General features: G+C 38.2%; 1 long non-coding RNA gene and 1 other non-coding gene across 2 annotated transcripts in view; both read right to left on the bottom strand.

The window, feature by feature from the left end:
* Positions 1 to 4,351: 4,351 nt before the first annotated feature.
* The window catches only part of LOC130086975 (uncharacterized), a 37,677-nt gene continuing 22,120 nt past the window's right edge, over positions 4,352 to 19,908 (bottom strand). Inside the window, exon 2 of the long non-coding RNA XR_008807309.1 lies at positions 4,352 to 4,646. This is a non-coding gene — a long non-coding RNA (uncharacterized LOC130086975). The remainder of the gene's footprint in view (positions 4,647 to 19,908) is intronic.
* On the bottom strand, positions 9,074 to 9,180 carry LOC130087040 (U6 spliceosomal RNA). Its single transcript, XR_008807317.1, has one exon. It is a non-coding gene; the product is annotated as a U6 spliceosomal RNA (small nuclear RNA).

Raw genomic sequence — 19,908 nt, 5'->3', positions numbered from 1 at the left:
AGTTTAAGTTTTATAAGCTCATATGCTCGCCTTGCTCTGTTCTGTGACGCACGTTTGTGAATCTCCTGTTCGAACTCGTTCATCAAAATGAACGACTCTTTTTACGAGTCATTTGGTTCTTTCAAAGAACGAAACGAACGAATTGACTCGCAAAAAGATTTGTTCATTTTGATGAACGAGTTCGAACAGGAGATTCACAAACATGCGTCACAGAACAGAGCAAGGCGAGCATATGAGCTTATAAAACTTAAACTTTATTATTTATTTATTAAATGAGCGATCGTTTCGCTTGATAAGACCCTTATTCATCGTCTGGAATCGTTTAAAGCCATTTGAACAGTTTGCAGTTTGTACTGAAAGTGTCTTTTGGACCTTGAACTGTCTGGTTCCCATTTAAGTGCATTATATGGAGAAAAATGCTGGAATGTTTTCATCAAAAACCTTAATTTCTTTTCGACTGAAGAAAGAATGACATGGACATCTTGGATGACATGGGGGTGAGTAAATTATCAGCAAAAGTTTTTTCAAAAGTGAACTAATCCTTTAACCCCTGTAACGTGTATATATATATATATATATATATGTCTTTACACCTCACCCCGGACCTCACTAATTTTCAAACCCTGCTTACGGCCTTGCATGCAGTACTAGACATGTACATTGAATCATTCAGTTATACTGTAATCACAGAACATGGTTTTAAATCATTAGCAGATTTATCAAATAAACATGGCCTCAGCATTTTACCCCATAAATCATGAAACTTACATAACGTTACCCAATCCTTCACCAATCACCACGAGGTTCACTCGTCGCACATCCAAATACATCTACAAGAAATGCACACATCAAATGTTATTTTAAACTCCGCTTCACAACATATGTGCATATTGAAGATATTGGAGTAATATTTACCCAGAAAGACGATAGTTTAAACCAGTAAATCAGATCGATGCACGCGCGACAACATGGAGCTCTTCTGAATCTGTACCCTGAAATGGCTTCTCTCAGTTCTCTGGTCGCGCGCACGCATCCAAAACCAGTGAATAGTATCGCGAGATTTCTTAAGGGGGCCACGAACATTTTTAACACAAAATGGAAACAATCGCTGCGTCCCAATTCGCCTACTTATACTACGCCCTAAAAGTATGTACTCTTTTTGTGAAGAAAAAGTACATACTTTTGAGTGTGTAGCAAAAGAGTAGGCAAGCTTTGGGACATACTACTTCCTCATCTTCAACGTACAGATCTGTCGCGTGCATCCTATCACCGTAAACTGCCCTGTCAATCATCTTGTCACAGTTAAAATCCTCCATTCAATCTAATATAACTTCTTACCATTTCGGAGAGAATTGTTGTCGCACGTTCATCTGCCAGTCATGGGCCTTTCATGCGGAGACTCTCCTCATGTGTTTGGAATTTGAATATAATAATGCATTTAAAAGTGAATGGCTAAACGTATCTTTGCAGACGTTCACAATGCTGCTGCAGATGCAATATAATGTGGACAACATTGAATAAATACATTTTCGTCAGGTTAGATACTGACAATTAATCACTCAAACCCCTTTGTCTAAACCTCTTTACATAACCGTCGGACTCGCGCGTCCTCCATGTCTGTAGTTTTTGAACACTTTTCATTCGTGTTTGTAGTTCTAACCGAATCCTCGTCCAACGCGCGATGGGTTGTGGGCAATATCAGCCGTTAGAGTGCGCATCGATCTGCACTTCGGATTCTGACCGGATATAGTAGACCATCCGGGTCTCTTTGGGACACTCATTTCAACATACTACGATTTGGGACGTACTAATTCTATTTTCGAATACTGTTTAGGACGGATAGTATGCGAATTGGGACGCAGCAAATGTATATTATTTATACTACTTGGCCACTTTTACCCCTTTTCCACCAAAAATGAACTGGTTCGGAACTGGTGCTGGTTCAAAGTTGGTTCGGAGTTGGTTCAACTTGCGAACCTTCTCAGAACCTGTTTGTTTTTCCACTGACTAGAGAGCCCAGCGAACGACGTCGTTACGTCACTGTGTACGTCGCCATACATCTTAGCTAGAAACGCTTGCAAGTACAACATTACTTTGGGATTATCTCTAACTCGTGTACTAAGAAGGCTTTAAAAACAATTGAAATATGTAAGTCTTTTAATCTTTTCCTTTGATATGTAATCTTTTCTGATTAGTTATGTACTCCTGTCTTGTGTCTTTTTTTCTTTCCATTTATTTGTTCTATATTGTGACTGTTTTCTCCTTTGCTTACATAACGTGTTCAATAAAAAAAATAAACTAGAAACGCTTGCGCCAACTTCAAGCATAACAATTACAATGGCGGACTACATCGTGTTTCTGCAAATGTTTTTCCTGGCTTTGCGATTCTATATTATGTCAGAAAATATGTTATCTAAACCCGCCCCCAGCCCCCGACGTAAGCATGACGTGGTAAAAGAACGGTTCTAGTCCAGCAAAGAGTTGGTGCCGCTTTGGAACCAGTTTTCCTGGCCGAGAACCGGTTCTTTGCCTGTCGAAACACAAAGAACTGGTTCGCGCGCAGGCACCGGCTCCGAACCGGCTCTCAAAATGCGTTGGTGGAAAAGGGGTAATATAAGTCCAAGTCAAGACCAAGACACGTTGTAGCTATGCTATCTAGCTAACGTTAGCCATACCTGTCACGTTCTTTGGGCGTTTTCTGTCGTGTCTCTTTAAAACCTCGAGATTTTTTCCACATGAATTGCAGAAATTTGGAAGGACGCCATATTTTAATCCACAGTAAGGACAATACATATTCACACCACACGTTCAAGAACGAATCGCTTTTCTAACCTCGGTACTTCCAGTAATCGCTTGATTGACGGGTGTCTCGTCCAATTGGCGACAAGTATGCCATTCTCAAAATATAATTCGTGATTCAGACTATGGCTGCGTTCGGAATCACATACTCAATGAGTAGGTACTTAATTTCAATGAGTACTTACTTAACGAGCGCTAAAAGAGTAGGTACTTTATAGCCAAATCTCGTTGAGTATGAATGCGATCCGGATATCATCCGCCATGTTGACGTTATCATGTGACCTACAACGCGTTATCACAAGCGCAACAACTTAAAAGATATGAACGACACGTTTAATTCATCTATTGTAAATATCTCGATATTGATTAAACTTGCTCATTTTGTGGTATTGTTGAAGAAACAGCTCTCCATTTATTTTGTAAATACATTTAGGGTTGATTTAAGTTGTTATATTTTAAACCATACTAATGTGACCCACAGTTTTATCCTTATAACGATATATTTTTTTATTAAGAAACCCCCAAATCTTGAATATGTTGTTAATTTCTTTATTTTATACCCAAAAAGTTTCTCATTTGTTTCCCTCTTTTTCTTGATGAATTTACCTCTCGTTTCATCCCTCAGACTTATAACAAAAAAAAATTTTTTTAATGTATTATGATACAACTATGGTATCTTTCCATGATCTTGTTGTATGTAATAACTTTAAATTATATGAGTGACAGGTGCACTAACACTTCATAACATCAGTAACTCGACAGCCCTACCTAGAACAGTTTTCCTCTGCGTTTGTAATGTCTGCACAAAGGAGACGGACGGCTGCTCGAAGATCTCTCCTTTGGAGAAAACTGTTGATTTTATACTCGAAAAATTTAAGTATCGCTCCTTAAAAATGTATATTACCTCAGAATGAATTGCATTGTTAGCCCACCCCAAAACTTAAACAAAATAATATTAAATGCTGACCAATACTTAATTATATTACTTTTTTAAATTTATATACTAAAAATTATATAATTGAATACACTCTTAGAAGAAAAGGTTCTATATAGAACCTTAAAATGTTCTATCAGGCGCTACGTATTTGGAACCCCTAAAAGGTTCTATACAGAACCCTTTTTAAGGGTTCAATCAAAAGAACCCTTTAGGATTTTTTGTAACCAGGAAAAAGGTTCTATATGGAGCCTTTAAGGGGTTCATTAATTAATTTAGTTTTGTCAAATAATAGCCTAAAGAACCTTTGTGCCAAAAGGGTTCTTTCTTGTCATTATAGAACCTTTTTAGCATAAAATGTTCTTTGGAGAAAAGAACCCTATGGTTCTATATAGAACCCCAATGAACCCTTTTTTCTAAGAGTGTAAAACAAGCTAAATGTAATTTGTTTTGTCATATGACATAGTTATGCATTAATACACACTAGATAAAGCCAAGCAATGAATTAATGCATACATAAATTAAATAATTATATTTTATATACTGAAAACAATAAGAAACATGAATAAATGAGTAAAAGAACAAATAAAAATAACCATCACAATAAACAAATGCATATACAAGTCAACAACACATGAAACAAAGCTTTATTCAAACTACAATCATGTATTTACAGGCGCTGAACCCCACATACTGCCATCTCAACACAGCGGATCCCATTCTGCAGCTTTATTCTGATGAATTCACCAGAGGTGACTGTGCCTTCGTGCCGGAGCTTGTTGCTGCGCTTCACAATCTGAGGCAATAAGGGCAGATGGAGTGATGGAGGGACTCTTCCATGGCACCGTTTCCAGGATTCAGCTCTGGGCTCCTCGTCCTCAGTGCTCACACCAGTCTGCAGACATTTCAGATCCTACAAAAATGCACAAACATTATACAAAAGCAGTCATTTTAACAGCACAATGTAATTTGATTTATGTATTAAAAGTTACAAAAATGCTGTGATTTATCTGCTCAATACTAGCCTACAGGCTGAGGTTGTAGCTGATGTGTTAACTCACTTTTTATCCAACTTAAATGTTCCTCAATTTATCAACAGTAATAAGGGACAAATAAAATATATAACATGTTTAGTTACTTTATAGATTTGTTTATTTACCTTATTTACAGCACATTTGTCTAATGTAAACAGTGTTGACAACAGTGAATTATCCTACATAATAGCACACATACATCACTCAGATGCAATACTTATACAATATTTTCCTTTCAGATGTAAATAGACATTTTAAATAAGCGTGTTTAAGATGTATATGGTTATGTAAATCCACTTTAGAGACGTAACGTTACGTGTGCTTACTGGAGCTCGATCCCCTGTTAGCTAGCTATACATAATAAAACATGTTTTTACAGAAAAATCACAACTCTACACCTTCAACATTTAAAACGTTTACTCTATAGTAGTTTAACACATACACAAGGAACCGTGTTTACTCACATTTGAAAACCCCCGCGTCGCTGATCTCCGTGATGTTGATAATGACGTATGCTCTCGCGTGGCCTCCTGGGATAGAAGAGTATCCATCGGACGAGCACTCAAAAATCTGGGCAGAAGCAGTAAGCCATCCGGGAACTTCTCGCCTACTCTTTTATGAATACTGACGTTTCGAACGTACTGCTCCTGTTTTCGCCTACTATATAGTAGGAAAGTAGGCATATTCGAACGCACTTAAGTCCGAATCTCGCGATAATTAGTATGTCACCCAGGTAATTCTCGCCTACTCTTTTATGATTCGTACATACTTTTCGCTCGCCTACTCTTTTTCCCCTACTATATAGTAGGGAAGTATGCGATTCCGAACGCAGCCAGAGTGAATGACGTCCGAGTCGACGTCGGCGCCGGCGACGAGGCCTCGGCCAATGGGAGCCGAGGCGGGGCTCTCGGCCAATGGGAGGAACGAGAGGCTCTGAAACAATTCGTCGGCCGGCCAATGAGGCGAGAGGAGCAGAGGCGGGGCGCGGTGAAACAATTCGTCGGCCGGCCAATGAGGCGAGGGGAGCAGAGGCGGGGCGCGGTGAAACAATTCGTCCGGCGGCCAATCGGAGGCGGGTGAAACAAATTGCAACAATTCACCCGAAGATCAGTTTCGCCATGGAGCTGATCTTCGGTACTACGCAGTTACAGTGCTTTGAACATTTTAACCAGATTTGATTACGGATCAACTAATTGTTGAATAATTTTTTTGTTTATCTTTTTTGTGCTTCAAACGTGCATCAAGTAAGAGGTAAGGGTGAACACATGTTTGTATTTTTATTTTTCGTATTTACATTTACCGGTACTCATAAAGTCATGGTTGAAATATGATCATGAATATTAATGAAGCAATTAAGGCTTTGTTGATTTATTTTCATGATCTATAGTTACTGTGTAAAAACCATGGTTAATTTTCCGCAATTCTGTGTGGTTTTGTAAGATTTTATGTGCCTCAAATTAATATTTTTTAAAAAAGAGAGCATAATGCCATACATTTTACTCAGAGGTGACTGTCATAATAATGTCCGTGTCAAAAATGTACAGTTATAGGATAATAATACAAATCATGCAGTTAGCAAACATGTATTAATTTAGCAATGAGCTGAAGCAATTATTACAGGTTTTGATCATAATGATTACAATATAAAGAAAATTTGACAGTTTTGATTTGATTGTCATTTGTGTGTGTTTTTGTGTCTTGTAGAAAATGGATTTCAATCCTCAGTTTCAAGAGAGCCCAGCTCACCCTTAAGCCCTGGCTGCTGTCTACAGGAGAAATACTCCGGGACGCTCATGGCCTGATATAAGAGTGAAGGAGGAGGCCATCGCTCGTGTGTCAGCACAAGGAGGAGACACACATCCAGTGGCAGATTAACACTCTTTGGTGGCCCTGGCCACTGACACCTAGAGCACACTACCCACTACACCACCCCGTCTGCCATCATGGGGGACAAGGATGCCTTGCTCCAATATGCTGCCAGGTCATATGAGACACAGCCATCTTTTAACTGTACACTGGGGAACTATATTCTCAGAAGGTGAAGCACTACTACTTGGGCGCAGTGATTAGCGCAACACTCTGAGCGAACTCTCTCTCCTCACCACAGGTCTCTCAGGCGCTGCGAGCAAATCACTCCGCAGAAGTAGCAGTGCTTCGCCTTCTGGGAATATAGTTCCCAGTATGTATACAGTTAAAAGATGGCTGTGTCTCATATGACCTTACTATACAAATCACAACATATAAATAGGAAAATGTTGGCGTTATTTTGTCACTTATTGGGAGCAGTATGCTAGCTGGAGCCATTTACTTCCAGTGTTTGTGCTAAGCTAGGCTAGCGGTGGGTGTGTCAGACAGAGTTACAGCACAGAGATGAGAAGGGCATGTGTGGATTTATCTAACTCTGGGGGATACGGTGAATAAGCTCCCAAAAAGTCGGCGTGTTCCTATAATAATTTGTTGTGTTGGGGCTTGATTTAATTGTGTGTCCTTTTCAGCTTCACCGAGTGGTTTATGAAGCCAGACCTGGTACCAAAATGGATGCTCTGCAGGTCTACATCAGGAGAAGAGATGCTGAGGACGGCATCAGCGCCTCCAGGCATGAATCTCACTTATCATTTATTTGTTTTTGGATTTCATCTAGTAATTCAGCTGACTTGAGTTTACTAATGACACTAATGTCTTTTTAGAGCTGCTTCAAAGTAGAATGTGAATGATCATATATGCACATGATGTATATTTTTAATGCATTTTGAATTGTTACGGTCCCCTGTCCAAGACATGGTTACGGCCTTTCTTCTAAAACTTTGGTTCTCGGTTCATTCTTTTAAGATCTTAGAAGTATGGTAATGTCAAGAATGTTTTATTAGTCTTTCAGTACTAAATAAGATTCAGAGTTATCTTTAACGATGCTTAAATCGACTGAAGAAATGCGATCATTGGGAATACTTGCAACATTTTATTTGTTTTGAATCTCTTCCTGTTACTTCTTTAAACCCAAGTTGAAGTCTCGGGCGGTGATATAGCTACTTCTAAAACATTGGTTGCATTCAATGTTTTATTAAGTCTTTCTGTGTTTTATATACATGGCATCTCATTCTCTTTCCTTCCCTGTTGTCTTTCTTATTGCCCTTTTTGTAGAGGCAGAACAAATGATGTACAAAAAGAAAGTATAAATGAAGTATTTGGTCCAAACACACCTCTGATTCTCCTGAATTTGCCACATATAACATAGACATGAGATTGATGGTGATTATTTTACTTTTTAATGAAAGTAGGCTATATATTAAAATAAGTAATAATTGTTCATAAATATTAATCAAACAGAAAAAAGCTGACAAGCACTGGCAATTACAATTTTTTTAATGAAGTCTCTACTGTATTTGTCCTTTTCACTCAATACTTTAACAATCGCAGAAAATAGTCATGAATGTTTAAACTGACGTTTAGAGAAATACAATGATTGACAAATATTATATCCAGTCATTTTTAAGCTACATCTATAACTACTTCAATTAGTTTAGCGATACACAACAAGTTAGACAACCTTTCAGTCTAAACTCTATCACAATTTAGTTTTGAGCATCGACATGTATGATGTTTATTTACAGTTTGATCAGATGATGCTCGAAAGGAGACAGTTTTAGTCCTGAATGCAGCGAAATGCGTTTGTCCTGCGATTCCTCTCAATAACGAAGCAAGAAATTCATTTATGTAAAGACATTTATTTAGTAACACCGTTAGTAAAGTTTTGTTTGTGGTGTGTGAAAATTAAAATACACGTTGGTGTATATAATTCACGTCTTCGCTCTGTGTTTTCAGAAAACAAGCCAAGAAAAACGACGCACATTTGTCAACAAAGACAGCGAAAACAACATATGCATGGTAAGTGAATTTCAATTACTTTATACATTAGCGTTTAGTCTATAAAAATTTTTTTTTTGATGAATTCGTGTCGATATCTGGTAGTTTGAGTAAAAGGGAACGACGATTCAGAATGAACATTAACGATGTGAATACTGTCAGATTATACGGTTGATTAAAATCGCCCGAGGAAACATTAGGATGGTAAATGCAATCATTACAAATACTTACAACATGTTTTTGCTTGGAAACTAAATGTTTGTGTTCTGTTAAAGATGTAAACTCAGTAAGCTCCAGCGAGCCGCTCTAGCGCCAGACTGCAGTGTGATGCTGCGCTCTAGCGGGGAGGCTGCGTACTGCACGCCTAAACACTGTTATTTTCACTTGAGACACTGTAAAATATCAATATTTACAGTTATTTCATAATTAATAACTAATAATTAATAAAAATGAGGAACGCTTCACGAATTTGCGTGTCATCCTTGCGCAGGGGCCATGCTAATCTTCTCTGTATCGTTCCAATTTTAGTATATGTGCTGCCGAAGCAAGCACGAACTGAGGGAATCGAGGAGAGCTACTTATTGCCAGGACCTCCCGGTATGTGTCTCAGTGGAGGTAAGTGGATAAACCACTTATTCTACTCCCTTGTGTCAAATGTGACTGTAAACCATGGTGATATGAACCTGTAAACCTATAAAAACCATTGATATTTTCAAATCAGCCGTTTTGCTTGGGTTTACCGTAGTATAATCTGAACTCTCTAGAGCCCATATGCAAAGGGAGACTGTCTCTACTAGCTGTGATAGGACATCTCGGTGTGACGTAGCGACGCTCTTTGTCTTGTATTGCACGTTCCTCCCCCCGTAAGAATGCGTAGAACTTCCCGTCTGTGGGGGAGGGCGTTTAACACTAGACAAAGAGCTCCTCTCTGTGTCCCACACACACACACACACACACACAGTCCCACCGAGACGTCCTATGCTATCACAGCTAGTAGAGACAGGCTTCTTTGGCATAGAGTCTACAGCTTTAGATTATAATATCACATTTACAGTCACATTTGTTATAAGTGAGTAGAATAAGTGGTTTATCAACTTGCAACCACTAAACCACATTCCTCGGGGTCCTGACAGGCACATGGTCTACGTTTGATATCCGCGTTTCTCGCACAATAGGCTCAGAGACCAGGAAACTCTCTTTTCAGAACAACTGAGGCAGTGAAAACACTGAAAGAATCACAAAGCTCAGAAAAGCCACTAGAAAGATTTGATCTGACGTTGTGCAACACACTTCCGTATTCAGGTCAAACGGGTTGCAGCGCTTCCGGTTCAGTATGTTATGATATTACTTTAAAGATGACTTTAAAGGAGCTACCGAAGATGAGCATAATCGATGTTCATCGCATTTGCAGATTACATTCGGATATTAAAATTTAATAAGACGCTGACGGCGCTAAAAATAACTAGCTAGGTTAGCTTAACTTAAAAGTCCTCTTTCTCTGACAAGCAGACTTTTATCTGCGAAGCTTAATGTGGCCATAGGTTTTGTTAATAAATCCATCAGAGTGATGCCAATGATGATGGTTAAATCAAAGGGGAGAAAGTACATGTTATGTAGAATATGACTAAAAATGAGCAATCCCTGTCTAAACTTATTTGAAAAAGTAATGGACCCAGAGCAATATATAGTCAGGGTAACCTGAGAGAAACAATACAAATTGTTTAAAATATTTTCAAATTGTTTCAAGTTTCAAAATCTGCTGTAAAGCAGCTCTAACAAGCCAATAGTGTCGTCATACAGCTCAAGTGTAATAACGGTACAGATAATCAATTGTGCATACATACTGTGTATACAATATACTGTCGCTATTTGTGCACACACATGTACGTGTGAGTGCCGGGACAAGCTCCTGTGGGCTCCACTGCACACTGAACAAGCAAAACACACAAGATAGTAGTGTTTTACATTTGATTTGTCATATCCATGTGTAGTTTGGTGTGTATAACGGTTTGTGTGAAGTTATGCAAAAACACAATTTTTAGAAAAGTTAAAATAGTTTTGAATGAAGTGTTTGCTTTTGCACTACTGTGTGATGTTTTGTGTGTAGAGCTTTGAGAAAAGGAGCCACAATTTCAGAAATTGTGTATAAGCGAAAAAAAAAAAAAAAAAGGTAAATAACACTCAAAAGACACTCACTTGTCGCCATCTAGTGGTGTAATTGTTTTCCAAGTTTTGTCATCACAGGAATAAATTACGTTTTAAATTATTTTAAAACAGGAAAAAATAAGTTATTTTAAGTTGTAACAACATTTTACAATATTACTGTTTCACAGTATTTTTGATCAACAAATGCATCCTTGGTTAGGGAAACAAATCCCTAACCATCCTGGTCAAAAGGGAAACAAAAAAAAAAATCCCTGACTTGCTCTGGTCCAAAAGACACTCACTTGTCGCCATCTAGTGGCATAATTAAGTTTTCCCACTGTCAATAAAACATAACTCGCCCTGAGAAATATTCAGTTTTCCCAAAAACAAATATGAATCATTTACCCCTTAGTGGCCATATACCGGTTCTGATATTATACGAATAATGAATTTGCAAAGACCTTTAAACAGTTTTCAACATTTCGCACTAGCCATATTAATGAACTAAGACCATTGGCATTATTTGAGGTAGGCCAATTAGTCAGCACTCTTTTTGTGTGTGATACTTTTACATCTTTTTTTAAAAAAAGCTTTGTTCACTGCCGTTTTTCACTGGTAATTGTTCACTGCAATTATATTGACGAACGCGAGCAGGAAATAAATAAAAAATCTCGTTTTGTTATTGATTGGAGAAACGAATCTTTTCAAAGCTTCGAAACAATTTGACCAATTGCGTCGCAAAATGGTTCACTGTTTCGAAGCGTTTGTTAAGAGACTATTACTATTATTACCTTTAAATATATATTTTTAAATCTCATTAACTCCAGGGCCCGTATTCTTTAAGATTCTAAGGGTGCTTTTACACTGGGCTCGTTTGCTGCGGTCCGAGCCCGAGCGCGATTGTTCCCGGCATCCCCGCAGCGTTGGTCTGGTTTCACACTCAACTTGATTCTATCGAACCCTGGTGCGTTTGCGTGCATATAACGTCATCGCAAACGTGCACGCCGCATGATAGAAAACAGAACGCGGGTCAATATATTGTGTTTTTTATTAATTCGCTGCTATCAGTGTTGTGCAAGTTACTTCCAAACTGTAATAGCCTACATTATATATTACTTGTTACTGTTATTTAAAAGTAATTCATTACCTTACAATATTACTGTCTCAGAATTGTAATGCGTTACATTACTCCTGTATTACTTTTGAGTTACTTTCACCAAAATAACTATACAGAAGTAGAACTTAACATTCTAAATGACTAGGGCTGTAACGATATGCGATATGAAACCGAAATCGCGACACTCAGATCCACGAACCTGCAGAATCGCGACACACCCCTTCCAACTCCCGGAGTTATCCTTCCCGTCCAGATCCAATGCCACCACATCTTTAAATTACTATTAGTATTATTTGAAGTTAACTTAACATTATAAAATACGTAGACCTACACCACAAAACTAGTTGAGGATAAATTATTTAACATTTGGGAATTCCAGCGTTATGGACATGACATTTGCAGTCAAAACTTGAAATATAAATTATCAGAAAATGCATTAATACCAAAATATTGAAACGTCTGTTTATCCATATAGGCTCCTCCCTGAAAGGAGTCCAGACATTAGAAAAATATCAGTCTACACATGCGTTTTATATTTAATATTAGGGAAATAGACAGTCATGCGTGACAAAAAAAACCTTTAACTTTTAGGGGGCAACGATTTTTTTGTTGTAATTCTGTGAATTACACTGCGCAAATCGGATGAAGAAGGGTTGGCTCTCCACAGAACATAAAATATTCATTTTATTTTATTTTTCGTGTTCGCATTTATGAGGAAAAAACAATGTTACAGACGTGACAGTTCTCCATTACGGACGCGACCGCTCTGAAGCGGCACTAAAAGACTGCTTTAAAACTTCCACAGAGACCTTACACAGAAGACACAAAAGCCTTTCTTTAAAGTGAATTTCGTTTTGTATTAATTGTATCTTAATTTTAATCAATGTTTCATCAACCAATTGATTTAATAAATAAGAAGTAAGCTAAATATAGCAGACAATTATAGATAATCACGACACGGAGGTGAACTGGAGCGCGTCTCATCAATGAACCGAAACTCATAAGCCTATTCACGGACCTGAAAAATTTATCTATATTGAAATGTCTACTTGTAAACAGAACAATTCAAAAAGAAAGAAAACAGACTCTCTGCTTATTAAATGAAATGTGCATTTCTCTCTGGTGCATTCACTAGCTGCGAAGATCGCGAGTCAGCATCGTCAACTTCATCTTGACTTTATTAATAAACAATTAAAATGTCTCCTTGCTATATTTGACATATTCATAATAATTGCTTTTGCCGGTTCTTTGTGACAGCTTTTAGGTGCTTTATCGGCAGCGCCACCGCCCTTACATGATCGCGTCACCACCGCGCATCAAAAACATGATTGCGTGATGAAAACATGAAAAATACCACATAAACATAGCCTAACTGTTTAGAAAGGAAACACAGAACGAATAGCCTAATGCGCATACGTCCATCTCGCGAATGTATACTCTCTTCTTCATGTCATCTTCATGCACCATTAGCCGCTTTTCCACTGGCCAGCGCGAGCACAGAGGCCGAAATCATAGGCCTACTTCACGGCACTCCTGTAAAAAATAAATCGCTATACAAATATATCAGACGCTGCCATTTAGTCTTCATTTACAGACTTGGACACCACACGCGGCTATTGACTGACCACGAACAGGTAATTTAGCCTACTTGCATTTTTCATTCGTTAATGTCTCGCGGTCTTGCTGTTTTTTTTTTTTTTTTACAATTAAAACTAAAAGTCTGTTGTAACGCAAGCCTTACTGAACATGTACCGAGTAAAATATTACTGAAAATTGATTAGTAATGCCTTACACTACTGCGTTACAGCAAAAAGTAACAAGTTACTGTAATGCATTACTTTTGTAACGCGTTAGTCCCAACACTGGCTGCTAGTATGCATAGTTGAGTGAACAATACAGGTTTACTGTGCGTGTGTCACACAAGGTGGGCTTCTGCTGCTTGCAAACGGACTCTTTTGAGGAGACAGTTTGTTTCTTCCACGCGAAATGCGCGAATACACTGCCGGCTGAAGCCCCGTTCACACTGGCTGCGTTCCAGTCCACTTTTAGACGCGCACTTGCGAACTTCCCCTCGGGGGAATCCCTGCCGCCATTTTGAAGTGCGTTCCACTTCGTGAAGTGGACGAGGGAAGTTTATATGGACAGACACTCGTTCCCTCGATTTAGACTGAGGGAGCGAGTCTACTTCATATGTACACTTCAGGCACCATATGTCCCACAATGCAGTACGATTGTGACGTCACCACAGATCTCGTCTAATCACAACCACAACAAACAACTCTATGATATATTAATTATATTTTTTAAATTTAAAACAACCCAAACACACCTATATACATTTGGATGCTGCATTAAACAAATTCTTAAAGTGAACATTTTTAAAAATAATAAATCAACTCCATAGCTGATTCCAAGTGATCCAGGGCTTAGGACGTTCCAATTCAGCTCATTGCAGTTTCCGCCAGAAGTGGGCACTCGTGCAACGTAAGCAATGACGTACATCCGAGTGAACGAGACGGAGGGAAGTTGGCGAGTGAAGGGCATGACGATTTTGGACTGGAACGCAGCCGTTGTCGCTGTAGGCCTATGTCGCTAGTCTATGTACTGTGAAGTCGCTTGTGTGCGTTCGTAGTGCTGTCGCTCTAATGTTATTGGTAGACTGCACCTCTGGCCATATCTATACAAAACCCCATCACAAGTGATATATACAACTATATAATTTTAATTTGACTAGGACTTAGGCTCAAAAGAAACAGTATGCTGTTGGGAGAGTGTTTTTATATTAAGTTACCACAGCAGTGTTCAGTGGATTCAATAATTTACTAGATTAACAATCGATCAATCAACAAATTAAACTCACTTATACTGTCATAAATTACTAAAACATCACTTGCATCTTAAAACTACACCACTCGAACTATAAATGTATGAATTAAACTCACTGAGACTGTCGACAGTTTCTTTTCCATGCATCATTTTATTATATCCATGTGGTGGTTACAGTCAAATCATATAAAACAGTGAAATCGCCCTCGAACTATTCTGTCTTGCCTGCACTCGAGACGGTGACATGAGCTCCACTGAAAGGCTTCTTTCCTATTGGTTGTCGCTCGCGAAAATCGCTTCTCATTTGCATAAAGTTGAAATTTCTCAACTTTTGTCGCTTGACACGCCCACATTCTGTCGCCAACGGTCACCGTCGCTCGTGTCGCCGGAAGTCGCCAGCGCTCCATTGAAATGAATGGAATCATGTCGCTTTGTCGCTGCGTGTCACTGGCGGTGTGAACGGGGTTTCACTCTCTCTCGTAGCCAAGGTAAATCATCAACACTATCATCCCTTACAAGTGTTTTCGTTTAACTGGATACATCACAATAAGCTAAAACACATGCGCAGGTCACTTTACTTCCTGAACAAGTGCGCACCAGAGTCCGTGTGGCTTGCACATTCACGCGAACCGCGCCACGGTTCAGGAACAACCGAACTCAGAGCACCTCTTCCAGGTAGTCTCGGGTTCGGTACCCCAGTGCGCACCCGGGTCCCATGACAGAGTTCACATTAGAGATTTTTCATGCGAACCGTGCCCCGTTCCGAACTAAACTGCCAGTGTGAAAGCACCCTTAGCTTAAGAGCGATTCGGGACCGATCTGAGAGCAACTCTGAGCAAGGAAAATACAAAAACTTTCATCTTAGTGAGGAGGCGGGGCTGACCCCGTTGCTATGTATGACATAATCTTTTGTACACTGTGATTGGTTGGTTGTCCAAGAAGGGGGAAAAAAAGCGTGATTTTAAGTATAGGGTCTACTCACACACACACATTGGGTCTCATTCATGAAACATTCATAAATATACGAGTAAATATGTGAGTGATTTGCGCGTAAAGAGACCTTCCCGAAAACTCTTCTCCTGATTCACAAATGCTTCGTAAACGTCAGATGTGATAGTGAAATGTGTGTGTTAATGAATTCCAATCAGTCGTAAATGGGACGCGCGTGCACGCTCATTCTCAATTACCATAAATCCCGCCCATCCGACTGACAACTATATATGGGCATCATATTATGACACCAAACGAAGGATTTTAACATGTCTTCTCAAAAGTGAATGAAAAAGAAAAATTTCTCAGATGCAGAAATTGAAGTTTTATTATCAGAAGTTCATTCAAAACGCCATATTTTATTTTCAAGCGCACATAGTGGCGTATCAGGTCCTAAAAAACAGGAAGCTTGGCAGCATATTACAGATGCAGTTAATGGAGTTTCATCTGTTAATCGAACAGTCCCAGAAGTGAAAAGAAAATGGTTCGACATGAAGCTTGACTGCAAAAAAACGAATTAGTTCACTTCGAAAAAATCGTATTCAAACTAGTAATAGTAATTACTATATATAATATTTTTTCAAAATGCTGTGTAATATGTACCCGATTAAGGTGAATTAAAATGCAGCCTTATTAATGAGCAAAACGTTCGGATGTTAAACGCACTATTCACGCGTGGCTGGGAGCAGGTGTAGATTTTTTTCGTACCAACTAACATTTGGAAAATACGAACATAATGAATCCGAAAATTTACGCCGGAACCACTTTACACACGAACACAAATTCGTTCTGCTCGTGTTTCATGAATGAGACTCATTGTATGTATATAATCCTTTATTTTTAAAAAAAAATTTTTACACCATGCTGTTAATTTCTAGTTTGTGCAACTACATAGACCTGTTGAGTTTATTCTTTAAAACACACGACTGCTTTACTGTGTTGTATGCAATACTTGCACTCTAAAAAATGCCAGGTTCTTTTCAACCCAAATTTGGGTAAATAATGGACAAACCCAACCGATGGGATAATTATTTTTAATTAAATTTTTAACCCAACTGTTGGGTTTGTCCATATTTTACCCAAATTTGGGTTGAAACAACCCATTTTTAACCTATAAAAATGTAGGTTAAATGTTGTAGATGTCTTCACAGTCGAGGGAAAGTAGCCGCAGTCTCAGGCTATTTCAAGATTTAAGTTAACATCATAAGTCAAACCCACACTTGGACACATTTCTAATCAGTTAATCTCTCATCACAAAACAGCATTGCTTTTGGGATAGGCAAGAACAGAACATGGAAAAAGAGAAACTTTTGCAGTTTGTATCTTTAGATAAAGCATCCATGGATATATTTCTGTTCAGAGTTTGACCTCTGACTATTATTGAACTGTTTACCAATGCTTTAATGATTCAGTAGATGATTTCACTGTCAGACTGTGATGTTCATAAAAGCAGACAGGAAGAAGACCTTCACCTACATAAGAAATACATAAATGGTCACTATCCTGCACAAGATGTTTGTCCATCCAACAGATAAAAAAAAAACATTTAACCGCAGCAGGTTTCAGTTTCTCTCAGAATAACATCGTTATGTTGCCTAACTACATTTAGAACATGCGTTCAGTGGAAGTGTGTGTGTGTGTGTGTGTGAGAACTAGATGGGTCAAACTCTGTCGTGGGAGGATTCACACATCAGATGAAGAGCTTGAGTGTTTTCAGTGGAGGATCTTCTCACTGAACAACTGAAGAAAATGGTTCAAATGCGTGTTTTGTTATTTTTGTGTTGGTGGCATATGATCCGTAAGTTATGACATTTTTAATGGCTTAATATCAGTAACAAGCTAGGATGTTTTTTTTGATTTGCATTTCTTCACAGATGAATCAAATTAAACTTATTGTGAGATTTGAATAATGGAAATGACTATAATGAATTTGCATTTCTCTTTACTTTTTGTATCAGTTCACATTTAAACTTTACAAAACTGACGTCAGGCTTTATGAACCATCAGAAGACTCAATCTGTTCTTGTTCGTGTTCTTCAGGTGTGTTTGCTGTTGAAACCAATGAAATCCAGTCAGTGTCAGTGATGGGGGGAGAATCTGTGCTTCTACACACTGATGTTCCTGAAATACACACACACGACGACATACTGTGGAAATTTGGAGCTGAAAAGTCTCTGATAGCTAAAATAAACAGAGATTCGGGAATCTTCTCCACATATGATGATGTTCCTGATGGGAGATTCAGAGACAGACTGAAGCTGGACGATCAAACTGGATCTCTGACCATCACACACACCACAACTGAACATACTGGAGTTTATGAAGTAAAGATAATCGCATCTGAACTGTCATCAAAAACATTCAATGTTTCTGTCAATGGTGAGTACAGATAATTTCTACGTTCTTCCCCACTGCACAATGTGACGTCGGAGTGATGTATTTTCTATGTAATATTTGGATGTCCAACTTCGGTCCACTGAAGGGGTTGTTTTGTAACGGCAGGTGACGTCTTTTTTCAACGTCTAATGTTGACGTCCGTGTAAGGGTTATTTATAGTCCAAATGTGGTCATTTGTGGACGTCAACATCAAATTTAGACTAATTTTATACAACTTCTATAACTTTAGTCCCATGTTTCAAAAGGGTGGAGGATATGTTTTCTGTACCATGTATTTACATTTATGCATTTGGCAGACGCTCTTATGCAAAGTGACTTGCATTGCATTAGACATTTACTTTCCTATCAGTTCTTGCTTTCCCTGGGAATTGAACCCATTATCCTGGCGTTGCAAGCACCAACACTGTTTGAGCTTCATGTATTAAGCTGTATTACACCTGTGTATGCGTCTCCTGGAACAGTATGCCACCTTCTGAAATGGGACTGGATCATTTTCCAAAAACTACATTTGATTGTAATCCGTTATTTTGCAATGCTTGAACACACCTAATCGCCCCAAATGCCTGACGTGTTGCTTCAGCCAATCAGAGTGGCATTAACTGGTTGGGTTATGATGATGTGCTGCCTCAGCCAATCAGAGTGATGTTTACTGGTTTTTGACTCTTTGGTTGAAACCCAAAGCCCTTGATAGAGAGCTGTCCTTGACTTCTCTGCTGCTGTTGGTTCTTTTTTCATTTAGGAATAAAGTGGATAGGCCTAATATAGGCTACGTAATTATTTTCTGAACTCTAATTTCCCACAAATTGCATTTCCAAAACAAATTGCTGAACATGCAGACACACTTTTTTTATAGACCAAATTATGTTTTATTATGTCACTCACTCATTATGTCTACAAGTACATTGTAAGTGATGTAGCCTATCTGTACTTTTACTGCATTAATTTCCCTGCATTTGTGGTCGTATAATGCTTGTTTAAATTGAATTTTTATCCATCAACATCATGGATTTTATTTTCGACATATTGACAGAATCTGTATTCTTACTTTCCGAACAAAGTCAGCATGTTGAAAATCACAATCCTATTTTATCATTGTTTTCTCTCACTCAGAAGTCCATGTTCCAGTCCATGTTCACTGCTGTGGATCTACTGAAGCTGTGATCCGATTGGTCGTCTCTGCTGTGGTGGGCGTGGCTACTATCGCTGTTCTGCTTTATGACCTCAGATCCAGAAGATCAAGAAACTGATCATAAACATTGTGACATATCTCAGAGTTTTAATCAGTACTGATGCCAATTATCAAGTTTATAAAAATATATATTTTTTATATATTTTTTTTAATGGAGAACTAAATCAGTTTTTGATTAAATAAATATATTGAGGCACAAGTATATACAATGCACTTTTTATATGATCTTTAAATATCATTTGCTTCAAATTGAACTTTGTTTAATCGTATTATTCTCAGTATATACTCTTGTTTATGGTTTATATATTTTATTTAAGATGTATTTAGATATAGTCTGATCTGAGTAGTGTCAGAGTAAATATTATAGTGTAATCTGTGATGTGTGTGACTTCTAGCGTTGAGTTTGAGGAACTGTAGATTCATCATTATACACTGATGATGTTTGATAATCATGTATTGACTGTTATATTATGTATTAATATAAGTTATATGTGATGCAAAAAGAGTCAAATATTTATCCAAATAAAGTGACAGAGAAATAATAATATATGTCAAAATCTCAGATCAAACTAGAGACCAACAGTGATATATAATGAACACATTATTAGATGTTTTA

This window comes from Rhinichthys klamathensis, unplaced genomic scaffold (genome assembly GCF_029890125.1).
Source record: "Rhinichthys klamathensis goyatoka isolate OS25496 unplaced genomic scaffold, OSU_Roscu_1.1 h1tg000103l_1, whole genome shotgun sequence".
Classification (NCBI taxonomy): Eukaryota; Metazoa; Chordata; class Actinopteri; order Cypriniformes; family Leuciscidae; genus Rhinichthys; species Rhinichthys klamathensis.
Note: the sequence above shows the minus strand (reverse complement) of the source record. Positions and strands in the feature narration are given on the sequence as shown.